The sequence below is a fragment of the Octopus bimaculoides genome, chromosome 1, assembly GCF_046866305.1.
Source record: "Octopus bimaculoides isolate indiv1 chromosome 1, ASM4686630v1, whole genome shotgun sequence".
Classification (NCBI taxonomy): Eukaryota; Metazoa; Mollusca; class Cephalopoda; order Octopoda; family Octopodidae; genus Octopus; species Octopus bimaculoides.
Genome location: NC_142928.1, coordinates 69,249,772 through 69,263,838, shown reverse-complemented (window position 1 = coordinate 69,263,838; position 14,067 = coordinate 69,249,772). Strand labels below are relative to the sequence as shown.

At 32.1% G+C, this 14,067-nt stretch overlaps 1 protein-coding gene across 3 annotated transcripts in view; it reads left to right on the top strand.

Annotated features, from left to right (window-relative positions):
* LOC106873299 (neuronal acetylcholine receptor subunit alpha-10) overlaps positions 1–14,067 on the top strand; it is a 1,766,016-nt gene that overhangs the window by 363,099 nt on the left and 1,388,850 nt on the right. The window contains exon 1 of one of the 3 annotated variants that reach the window (XM_089352074.1): positions 8,692–8,761. The exons of the other annotated variants lie outside the window; for them this stretch is intronic. The gene's annotated coding sequence lies outside the window, so the exon portion shown is untranslated. Of the gene's footprint in view, positions 1–8,691; positions 8,762–14,067 lie in introns of those variants that run through there. 3 annotated transcript variants of the gene reach the window in all.

Below are 14,067 nucleotides of genomic sequence, written 5' to 3'. Positions count from 1 at the left end.
AGCACACAAGGTGTCGTCACAGAATATCCCAAAGGAATTGGGAGTTGGAATCCGAGCCAATAACTCTTTAGCTCTCTGATATGATTCACGTTCTGGCTAACCAGATCAAATGAATAGCAGCATATAAAATTGCTTAAAATAAACAATTACAAGCAACTACTCTCAATAAGTAAATCTCGGCTTCATTGGACTTTAAACAGCTTCCAGAGAAAGGAATATAATTTCTAAATGTACAGTGACAGCCTATAATATTTTCAGTTATTACATAAGGTCGTGATCTACGGACTTTCAGCCTGGATTGCGTAACCACAAGTTTAAATGGGTTGATCGTGTTTGCAAAGGATATGAACACCAAATATAACATAGTAGGGCTTCACTATATAATGTTGGGAACTTAAATTGTAATTTATACTTTGAAGGAATGTGCCATAGCTTTACATCTAAATACAGGTTTCTAGATCACGGAAACGAATTTGCTCTGAAATGCGCTCATTCTTTTAGAAAAAGTATACATGTATCTTCCAAAAAGTGGTTTTTAATAGGATATTACATAAACAGACGTGTGTGCTTTTGTGTCTATGTATGCAGTAAGTAGAATAGCACTAAGAGGATAAATCCGCTAACAGGGTAAATATAATGTTACAACAAAGCCCACAGAAGATGACGTTTGAACAAGAAACGCTCATAAGAAATAAGACAAATAGAGAAAAACAGTATAAGTAACTAAGGTTATTATAATCAAACATCAAAAAGTCGTGAATAACATGTTAATGGTTTACGATCTGTCGGGTGGCCTATTTTAATATTCCGCCAGGACGTATTTCTGAAAATGCGGACAGGAAGAAAAACAGTCTTTCCTGGAATTTACGTAGAGGCTCTCAAGAGATGTAGTTTTTCAAGAGAACATATTGAAAATGTGTGGGTCCGTTAACATAGGGCCTGGTTTACATATGATATTTAATAGAAGTTGTAGATTTGACCTGTGGTTACAAATCAGTTAACTGAAGTACCTAACATATTTCAAGTAAAACATCACATTACATATCAGTTCTTATGTGGCACTATTTCAATAACTGCGCAAGCGTAAATTTGGTCAATATATCCTCTATTGTTGTTTATTAACATACTTCAGTTATTTCTATTGTCATCTTATTAATGTTGATTCATATCAATGTTCATCCTGATTTTCACGAGGATGTATTTGTATGACTGAATAAATCTCTCAGTAAATTGACTAAAAGATATTTGGTGAAGCATTATAAAATATATTCGTTATATAAAACTAATACTTCACTTTAAGGTGCTCCTCTACAAATTAATTCTATTACAAAGTACGGGAATAAAGAAAAGAAAGTAAATAATAAAATATCAGGACAAACTATACTGGCAAATTAAACGTAATAAATAAATAAAAAAGACATCATTTGAAATTCTATGAATTTCAATGAAAAACAACATAAGAGCAAATGATTTCTTTAATTTATTGCTGTATATTTTAAACTCTCCTGTGGTTTTTCTATAAATATAATATGACAAAATATCGGACAACTGTAATTTTTTTTTTAATGTTCAGGGGAGGACCAATTCTAAGTGTTTGATAGTGTATAAACTAAACACGCTTATAATACAGTAATATTAGTATATACAGAATTATTTATTAGCAATTTGAAATTCAACGATATGGAAATAGATAATTCCCATTCCGTTTAGTGTTGAAAGGAAGGAAAACATTTTCTAAATTTTCAATTTGCAAATAAAATTATATGAAAATGAACACAGTCTATCACATATACAGGCACACGCATATACACATACGTACACGTGTATTCATTTATCTATAAGAAAGAAGTTCATATATGAGTGCGTACTCTCACGTCACATCTATAATTTTTGGCATTTTTTGCTCGTTGCCATGTTTGTGCCACATTGACGGAGTATGGTAACAGGAATACGTTCTTGAGTAAAAGAGTGAGATGGAGAGAAAGAAAGAGAGAAAGTGAGAAAGAGAGAAAGTGAGAAAGAGAGAAAGTTAAAGATAGAAAGAGAAGGAGACAAAGGGAAAGAGAGAAATAAAGCGAGAGAAGGAAGATCATCATTTGAAGAGGATTCGCATTTTGTACTACCGTGGAAATCATACATGGGTCACCATAAAAAAAAGTCTCAGTACTAGTAGTCGACACCTTCTATGCGTTTGGCCATTCTGGGAGACTTCATATGATAATGTAACTCATGTTTGATTTACTCAGTTTTCAGACGAGATTCGTTAACATCATGGTATGTCTCAGTGTTTATGAATTACAAATCATTGGTATAAAATAACATTTTGCATTCTCTTCTATAGAAATATATCAGAACAATTTCAGTTTTGGAACCAAAATTGTTGTACAAATTATACCTACGAGATTGTAACAAAAGATGATTTCCTAGACGTTTCCCCAGTCTTATAAGTATTATTGTAGCTAAATGAGAAACTGAAATGGTTGCGTAGAAAATATTGTCAATCAAATATATTTATTACATAAATCTGTTAAAGGTGGAAGACAGTGATTGCGCCGCACAAAAATTAAGGTAGTATGAAAGAACAAAATTAAATAACTATCATGGCAAATAATGTGAAGTAATATCTGGACTAAACTGCTGTAAAAATATACTGAGGCACATGCGTATGGTATTGACTAACGACTAAAGACAATTATATTTCCAGAGAACAATAGTCGAATAGAATAATTTGTGCTGAGATAGTGCTTTCAGGAATAATTTTATTACTTATACAGGTTATAGGGATGTCTATACCTATAAATGTACATGAGCACACAATTATACTTATACTCTCTCTCTCTCTCTCTCTCTCTCTCTCTCTCTCTCTCTCTCTCTCTCTCTCTCTCTCTCTCTCTCTCTTTTTCTCTCCCACAAACACACACACACACACACACACACACACACACACATACATTTAGGTGTTGGTGCTTACATATATAGTAACAAGTGCTACGAAATAAATGGATTTATAAATATTTAAAGCAATGAAGATAAAGATTTCAGCAATGCATTTTAGGTTACATAAATGTACAGAAGCAAACGGAAAGTACCTATTGTTTTACATTGTATGAGTCGTTAATGAACCTATGATACTTAGGGAAAAGTTTCGTTTTTGCAAATGGAAGAAAATCATCTAAACGTTTATAGAAATATATACTTACTGCCAGCTGCGTCTCGTGTGATAACACCGGATTGTCTGCACGGCAGAAATTAATTTCTACTTCTAGCATTATGTTTCAGCGGTCCATTGCGTTTGGAAGCATTTCGGTTTGTGGTTACGTATATCGAGTTCAGTGTATGCGAGTTACGTCCGTTTCACGTGATGGTCGTTAGATAACGGCCTCCAGTTGTGAGGCGAAGTGTTTCATTGTATGTTTAAAAGCATTTTAACGAGGTGAGTGTTTTAGAGCAAGACTAGTGTTTGTCACAGTTACACATTTGTCTCGAGTTTTCAAATTCAAAGCGGTTTCCATACCATCAGTAAAAGCGAAAGCTTCTGTAGTAGTGCTTATTTTTGAATCAAGATAGTTCAGTATTTACGGTATTTGGCATTAAGTTTAAAAGAAACTTTATGGTGTAAGTTACGTACTTGATGCGAAATTTGCGGAGAAAATACGAGGACATTTTAAATAGAAGCGAATGAGATCACTGGCTTATGTTCGAAAGAACACTATTTCTGAAGGCGTTTAAACTAACCTTATCGACAGCTTCTTCATCCATTAGTAATTGTGGGTGGTTAAGGTATAGACATACGTACATCTCTTAAAGTATTTTATTATATAGAAAGGGGTCAAATGATGGAGAATACCTTTGAGCAATGCTGGGTAAGATTTAAACAACCAATGGAAGATGATGCGAATAACTAAAAGAATTAGAAAAGATGATGTAAATAGCTAGTTAAATGCTGCTATAATATTTCGAGTAAAATTTCACCTTTTCAAATAGAAAAAAATAAAATAATCAAGGACTTCTGATGGATGATAGCTGCTACTGTGTCATATGTTGTAAGAAATATATATGTCTGAGTCTACAAAATATCATGTTTATATTTATTATGAAGCAACTATCGTATAATAATCCAAATTCTAATCTTGTTTCCATTCCTTTACATCATCGTATATATTTTACGTAGCTGCTGTCCTGTATATTTGGCCTCTCTCTATACAACAATCCATCCATCTATCCGTCAATACAAGCATACGTGTTTGTGTGTGTGTGTGTGTGTGTGTGTGTGTGTATACATATATGTACGCATATATGTACGCATATATATATATATATATATATATATATATATATATATATATATATATATATATATATATATATATATATATATATATATATATATATATATATATATGTACGCTCACACATGCGCATACTCACGTACACGCACGCACACTCATATACTGAGTGAGAATATTCGAGATAGGAAATGAAGACACAAGAATTAACTTTCTATTTTACTATGAAATGTAGAGATTGAGCAAAATAGATTAATGAGAAATAAAGAAAAAAGCAGTCTAAAGCAATGAGGTGTGCATTATTTCCAGTAATTGAATATGTTTGCTTGTATATATGTATGCCTGTTTCCATGAATGTATTTTTATATGTATTTAATGTATTCATGTATGCATTGATCTACATATATCAGAGAGAATAGTTGCATCCGTGGGGCCCTAAATAAATGACTAGAAGGATGTTATTTGCAAGGAGATTAGTGTTTGGTACTTATTTGAATTTAATAAATAGTTCCCCTTAAGAAGTCGCAACACACTTTCAATGCACCCTTTTCATGCGTGATTTTAATCTACTCTGATTCCAGAAATAACAGCTCATAACCAATTTTGTAAAAAAGGCTAAATATATAGCGATATATAGTGTCAACAAATATCTTATTTTTTGTATCTGAAGCCGTATAATTAGTTGTTTCTTTTATGTTACGGTTTTTTATGCGTCGAACCAATATATTCTAAAGCTCCTAGCTAATTCAACAGCATAACTAATATGTTGAGACTTTGGATTGCTATATTTTAATTTTAATTTAGTGTGATATTGGTCTAACACAAAAGATAAGATGATGCATCCAATTGAAACAGAGTTTATGTTGTCAACCCTCTATTTCTTTTGGTAAATTACTGTTTTCTTTGAACTTGTTTTAGTTTCCATTTGCGATCAACAATAATTATATCTAACACCGTTTAAGAGAGCGTAAAGTAATATGATTGTTTATGATTTTTGAAATATCGAACTATGATAGACCCATTTAACAAGACAGTGTCTTCTCTCCACACTTTATCAAATTTAATATTTCCCATATTTTCATTTTCGAAGTTAGCCTATCCCTCACATAGATAAAAGGCCTGCTAATTACTACGCAAATGCTAAAACCCCCGCATCCCCTCTAAAGTACAAATTCTAAGCTATCTCAACAAAACTTAGCAGCATCAATCCAGATATCGACTGACTTCATAAACAGAGATATCTGAAGCCTCTTCAAACGGCTCATTTAATAACATCTTCATATAAATTATTACTATCACTTCCATCTAATTTTCTCACTAATACATCTCCTACGACAAAAAAAATGGTTATCGCACGTCTTTATCTCTTAGAGAAATGCCAGGTATATAGAACTCTTGCGATCACATCAATGGTTATAATTCATTACGGCCGACAATTTTTTACCGGTGAACTTATATCTTTAACATCACAGGAAAGAATTACAAGAATGGTCTTACGTTTCAGATCGTTCTTAAGTATTTCGACATATTCCATCGATACAACGTTTAATGAAAAACTCAGAATAAATACATATCATACATCTGGGAAAGGGCTATCCTTCGTACACAGAAGCACTCTTTGATATCTCCGAGTCACTCTTACTTTCCAGTTATCGCCCATACTGTATCTAAGCATGTGCGACGACAGTAACCACTGCACGCAGGCTATTTCTGAAATTTATGTTTGGAATGTTTTTCCGTGCCCGTATTTTATGCAGTATTCAAATTGCGAGAGATGTAGTAGTATAATAAAGCGGTAGTCCCACCCACAAGGGAAACTTTACGAAGGTTACGAATACCGCCTCGTAATTCAGTTATAATAAAAATGATTTGTGTCTATATATTTTCGAACTTTGATAGAACACCTATGTATCAGCTCAAAGATATATAGAATGCGATAAATATTTCCGAATTATATATGTTTCCATGAATAAGTATATATGGATAAGATTTCAGTGTATGTAATGAATTATGGAGAAATATGGAGTCTGAAAGATAAAGGGTTGAAAGAGAGAATTTAAGGTATACATACGCACGTAAACAAACGTATGTTCGGCTCTACATAGTGGCATGCATAGCATGCATACATATAGTACGGATATAAATACACGTATGTGTTTGCAAGTTTCTGTATGTGAATGTTTGATACATGTATATGCTGATACGTGAGTGTCTATATATGCATATAAAGTACGAACATGTCAATGACCGAATGTATGTATATTCAACACCATTTATCTTTGAATTTACTAAATTTGTGGGATAAATTACTAAGTGATATAAACGACAACATTTGACTTAATTGAGATTACTGCGTTGTTTAAATTTTAAGCTGACATCTTTATGGTTTATTATCTAGCCATAATTCTAGAAACTCTGAACGTAGAACTTCCTCAAGCAGAAGAACTTCCTTATTATTGAAGATCCAAAGTCATAACATCTTACGTACACGTTTGTTATGACAGCCCGCTGAATTTCTATGTGAGACTCTACCATATATAACTACGAATTATATATGTACTCTGCATGTCTCACATGAACCTACGAATTATATATGTACTCTGCATGTCTCACATGAACCTAGTTGTCATAATATTGATGCAACACCTTTAGAATATTGCAAAGCAGACATGCAAACACTCCACTACAAGCATATATAGAACTGCACTTAGATAATTGCATCTGCATACCCACTCAAATTAACGTATTTGAATTGGGCGTGGGTCATATTTGAATATGCAATAGTTTTCAATAGTCTAAATTCATTAATTTTATTTTATTTACCCTTTGATAAAGAAACTGCGTTAATTAAAGCCCATGGCTTTTTCTGCTATGTGTTGAAATTTTGTTGTTAAAATAAAGAATTCTCGGAAATATCGATTTCTGCAATTATCAGCTGCTTAGAGGTCTCCATTTACAGCCTAAACTTCATTTTAAAAATTTGGGTGGAAATTGTTTTCAAAACCAGAATGCATTGCTTCAAATTGTTTGAGTTTTTTTTCTAAAACTTAAATTTTCTTTGGCATAATATAATTTCCCACCTCTGTTTGTAATGATATAATATACGATGTGAATTTATAGAATTGTTTTCTTTTCGCTCTACACTCAACTTCATAATATTCATACAGACGCACATAAAAATGTAACGTGAACACACGCACTAAAGGGGGTCTAGTTATGCGATTTAATCTGTCAAAGTGGGGCTACATGAGGGCCCCAAGAAAATGCAAAAAAGAAGCATAGGATAAAAGATGAGTATATTGGTTTAATAAAAAAATTGCATATTTTGTGGTAAATTTTGTTTCGTGTAGTTGAACTATCTATTATTCTATCTTATTTTGTACACGAACACACAAATGCATGCGTGCATACATACATAAAATCATGTCTGTGTGCGCTTTATGAATATATGTATATATATATATGCATTATATATATATATATATATGCGCGCGCGCGCGTGTGTGCTTGTTTTTGTTTTGGGTGTGTATGTGTGCGTATGCCGAATGCTCCCTGTGTCATAGCTTTCATAATATTCATCTTGAAAATTTAAACCACATCGCATTATTCTAAAATGAAAGATTAAACCAAAGAAAATACGTAAGATTGAATTAAGTCTCAATTTAATTTTTATCTTAGTTTACAATTTGAAAGCTATACCCCAGTATTAATAATCTATATCTTGGAAGGAAACACAAGATTGGAATTAAATTCCATCTTCTTGTTTTGATAGGATCATGTAAATTAAACACTACTATTTGGATATAGTCATTCTAGGCCATGTCAGAGGAATGGGGCATCATGTTTAGAAAATTTTACATCACCAGTCTGCTCATGCAGGACTGGCATGTTTTTTGCAATCAGTGCGTCACTTCAACGGTTTTTCTTATAAGTGGGCGAGGTTAGTTGAACTGAACCCTAGGAGCGGTAAGAGTTATTGATGAGGATTAAGATGGTCTTCATTAAAATTCCATATCACCGCTGATATGGCAATAACTGCGATCGTAGGTGGCTTGTCTCCTTTGTCAGATGAAGATAGTTCTCCGGTTGCTATTGAGACAGATTTGGTGTTATTTCCAGCAATGCTGGTACAACTCTATACCGTGTGTCACTTTAGTGACACGCATAAATATGCTTATATATATACATATATATATATATATATATATATATATATATATATATATATATATATATATATATATATATATAAATACGCATATATATGCATGTGTGTGTGTATCAGTATACATGTAATTATACATTCATATATTGCTACATAGACCCAAATATATGTTTAGATTTTACTATACATTCAAGTGCTTTTATTACGGTTTTTATTTTATTTTTCGTTTTCTCTTTGCAGGTGAGTCCACTGTGATACCTAATGTACATGCGTAGTTCGATGACACTGTTTACGTATTGAAAATTGCTAAGTATGCTTTCCATATATTTTCCATTATTCCTGACGAAAGTTACTGAATTTCCGTGTAATCTCAACGACATTTCCTATGTCACATCATCGATGTGTTCTCATTGAATGTCACATCTCATCATTTTTTAGATTTTATGCCAATATATCTGCTTTGACACTATTATCAGTTGACATAATATCGACGTGCGCCTAGCCACCGTAAATATTCCTTGTGAAATCAACAGACTAATATCTATCTACCTATTTATCAATCTATCTATCTATCTGTGTGCCTGCCTGCCTGTCTATCTATCTATCTATCTATCTATCTATCTATCTATCTATGTATCTATTTGTCTGTCTGTCTGTATGTATGTCTGTCTGTCTGTGTATCTATCTGTCAGGGCTATCTATCTATTCATATATATGTCTGTATGTCTGTATGTCTGCCTGTTTGTCTGTCTGTCTGTGTTCTATCTGTCTTTAGGACAGACAGAGATAGAGCGAGTTCTAATGTCGATCTATTGAATAGAACGAGGCAAATCAAAGTGAATGCTACATTTGATACTGAGACGGTATGACACAAAAATGAACAGAAAAAATGATTGGAAAGAATGCATCGATGACGTGAGGTTTGCCGGCGTTTAGTATCCCCTAAATCAAATGTATTTATTTTTTCTTATTTAAAACAAATTTTGAAGTGAACGTATGGATTTTATGGTATATCTACAGATGTTTCTTTGAGAATTCTTATTGCGACATATCATAGAATTAGGGATCTATAGACGCACAATATGCAATACATTCGTAAAATATGCAATACATTCGTAAAATTTATAAAATGTTCAGGTCCTACCAAAATGTAAAAAAGTAAATAAATAATGATAGATATGCTGCGATATTGATGTCCATCGCATTAAATTCCAAACGACTGCCTAAGAGGCATGCCGTAACACACACACACATACACACATACATACACACACATACATACACACACACACACACACACGCACACAGAACTTTATGCACGCATGCATATACGCACACCTATACATATATATATGTGTGTGTGTGTGTGTAAGAAAGTTTAAAAATGCAATTTTAAAGTTGTTTGTGCGTGTATTTGTTCGCGCGCGTGCTCGTGTGTGTGCGACTCTGTCTGAGTATGTGTGTGTTGTTTTAATTGTCCTTGGGGTGTGTGTGTGAGCAACCATATGTATGTGCGAGAGTGCATATGTATGCATGCAAATGTGTGTGTGCGCGTGTATGTTTGTGTGTTTTTTGTGTTGGTGGGGATGTTATGTGTTAGTACGTGAGTGTGTGTGTTCGAGAGTGTGTGTGTGTGTCTGTGTCTCTGTCTGACTATGTATGTGTTGTTTGAATTGTCCTTGAGGCGCGTGTGTGTGAGCAACCCTATGTATGCGTGAGGGTGGATATTTACGTGTGCGTCTGTGTGTGTGCGTCTGTGTGTGTGTGCGTGTGTATGTTTTTGTGTTTTTTTTTGTGTTGCTGGGGATGTTATGTGTGAGTACGTGAGTGTGTGTTTCTCTGTCTGAGTATGTTTCTGCTGTTTGTTTTGTCCTTGTGGTGTGTGTGAGCAACCGTATGTGTATGAGAGTGCATATGTATGTGTGTGTGTGTTGTATTTATCAGAGGTTCTATGTGTGTCCGTGTGTGTTGGGTTTATCCGTGTGGTGCGTATGTGTGTACTTGAGCGTTGTGTGTATGTTGCTACTGAGTATGCGTTTGTGTGTGTGTGAATATATATATATATATAATGTACGACTTCGCTTATGATACATCTACATTGCCTAAGTACATAAACAGTAAATAACTTATAAGAATTAAGACAATAATACTGTCAGCGATCTAATAGCGTATTTAAGACAATCTCTCACTCCTGCAACCTCTACTGAAACATTTATCCCAAACACACCCATACGCTCACATGTGCATATACGTTGTACGTACGTACGTACGTATGTATGTATGTATGTATACTTAACATATTGGGCTTCTAAACGTTTTGTCCAGGAATACATTTTTTACCCTTCATTCTTCCTTTGTTTATATTCTATACTCTAGTTTCTTTTTTTTACTCTGGTGAAGCTGCGTTGGCATAATTCGAATGCCCTATGAAGATAAAAAAAAGGCTTTAACCTCTCATTTATTTATAGACAGCATTTTGGCAACCGATTGGAAACGGCCGTAAGATATGTTACGTAAAATTTTTGTTATGCCATGCGTTGTATAGAAAAATAAGCTATAAATGTGGTCCAATCGATGTTTGTTAATCTGAGTTTTTCTCCATTTCTGATTATTTGCATTTATATATAGATGTGTGTCTGTGTGTGTGTGTGTGTGTGTGCGTATGTGTGTGTGTGTGCATGTGTATATATATATATATATATATATATATATATATATATATATATATATATATATATATATATAGGAGAATAGAGAGAGAGAGAGAGAGAGAGAGAGATAGAGAGAGAGAAGTAGGGACACACGCATAAGTATGCCCGACTTAATTCTTGTCTATACTTTGCAGCATTACAAACCGAATCTTCAAAATAACATTAAAAAGTTAAGAATAGAATACAAAACAACAACTAAAACAATGCAGATGTCCAATCATTCCTTGTAATATCAAAGAAATTGACAAATCCTAGGAAAATATATGCGTATGTGAGGTCTGATACATAATGGTCGAATCGATTGCCTTCATGCGAATTACAAATCATTTTCTAGATATTTCTTTGTTCACATATTTCATCCAGTTTTTTAGATGTTACTTTCTATTTCTTTCTTATGTTGGCTGTCTGTTTTGTCTTCATTTTCTGATAATTTTTTTCTCCGTACCATTTTTCTGTGTCATGGATTAGGAACTATTATTTTTAAAGCCACGAAGAAGGTTTTGCAGAACTAGAACCACCAACATTATAAAGATTATCATTGTTGATGCAAAGATGGAGAATTTATGGATAAATGGTCAATGCTTGTGAAATATTTATACAACTTAACATCTTGTGAGAGAATCTCTGTAATGTAGCTCATCCCTTGGATTTATATCTTGTCTTCACAATGTTATCAGCATAGTATCAATATTTTGACCGTGATATCTAAAATACTGTTCTGTGTGTATCTTGTGTATCTCATTTGCTTTTCTACCACGGAGCATTGCAGTATGTTATGTTGGGAATTTTAAAACTTGAGCAGACTCCACTTCTGATAAGAAACCGATGGCAGCTTGCACGAAAAAAATTTCTATTTAATAATAGCAGACCTTACTTTTCATTAACTACTTGTTTATTGTTGCTAGTCACGATTAACATCGTACAGGGAAGGGAAAAGAGTAAATGAGAGACAAGGTGAGAGTTAAAATAAGTGTTGCAAAATCATAGCCCATAGTAGGCAATGAGTAAAAGAATGTTATGTATACACAGAATCAATAAACGGCGTGTAGGAGTGGTAAATGACAGAGTATTCATGCAGAATATGCATTATGATTACACACAACGTGCGAATGATTTCGCTTGGTGAAATTCGAATTCTTCTCCGCTTGCAAAATTACACGTGTCATTTGTTGGATCTTCACACACGTACATACGCGCACACACTCGCACACACACACACGCGCGCATACACACATACACACACAAACACACACACACATGCACACACACACACACACACGCACACACACACATATATATACATAGACATATATGTACAAATATAAATATACATTTTTCTCCTTGGATACCAATGGTTTCCAAAACATTCTTAAGCTTGTGATATTAGTTTAGTTGAGGTTAAGGGACAATGAATAATTAGCTGCATGGTTATTCAATGACAATAAGGTAATTTCAATGTTCTACACTTCAGTGCTTTGGCTAAAAGATCATACAGGTTCTAAAAGCTGACACCCCCGATTTAATAAATCCCCCTACTTTATTGTGTATTCTGGGTCTGTGACCAATTGACTTCTAAATATATGCTTTTTCCACACTCATATACGAACTATAATTCCACGCTTTTGGAAAACTTAATAAATTAATAAATAAGTTAATAAAAGTGTAAAGGTGCTGATGAGACTAAACCAATATTTCTGATTATCCAATGTACAATATCAAATAAATACAGAATTATACTTGTTCATGAGCTTTTTATATTGGTTTCAAATTTTGCCACAAGGCCAGCAAGACCGCGTTTACAAAAAATTTAAAAGAAAATTATTCTTATGATATGAAGCGAATACTCTATTATTCTTCTACTTCTTTCAGTCATTTCACTGCGGCCTTGCTGCCTTGAGTATATATGTATATATATATATATATATATATATATATATATATATATATATATATATATATATATATATATATATATATATATATATAGATATATATATATATATATATATATATATATATATATATATATATATATATATATATATATATATATATATATATATATATATATATATATATATATATATATATATATATATATATATATATATATATATATATATATATATATATATATATATATATATATATATATATATATATATATATATATATATATATATATATATATATATATATATATATATATATATATATATATATATATATATATATATATATATATATATATATATATATATATATATATATATATATATATATATATATATATATATATATATATATATATATATATATATATATATATATATATATATATATATATATATATATATATATATATATATATATATATATATAATATATATATATATATATATATATATATATATATATATATTATATGCATATATATATATATATATATATATATATATATATATATATATATATATATGTATATATATATATATATATATATATATATATATATATATATATATGTATATATATGAATATAGACATATATAAATAAGAAGAAAGTTTATAATTATGAGCAAGTCACAAGTTTAACTAAGAGGGTTAAAAACGCTTACATGTTAAAAATAGCAGCCAAAACTGCTATAAAGACATTATATCACTCATATTATTTCTCCTCGCGTTAAAAACTATAACAATAGAATCCACAACTTGAAAATAATTGGTTAATTCCCTATTACTATTTTCATTAGCGACCACTTAAGGGACCCGTTCGCTTCGTCAGGGGAAATATTACTGTAGATAGCGTGAATCCCGACCGGCAATAGAAATGTTTTCACCTCTATCTACACAATCAAGTTTTGACATCAAATGCCATGCACAACGTTTATGTGAACAGACTAGT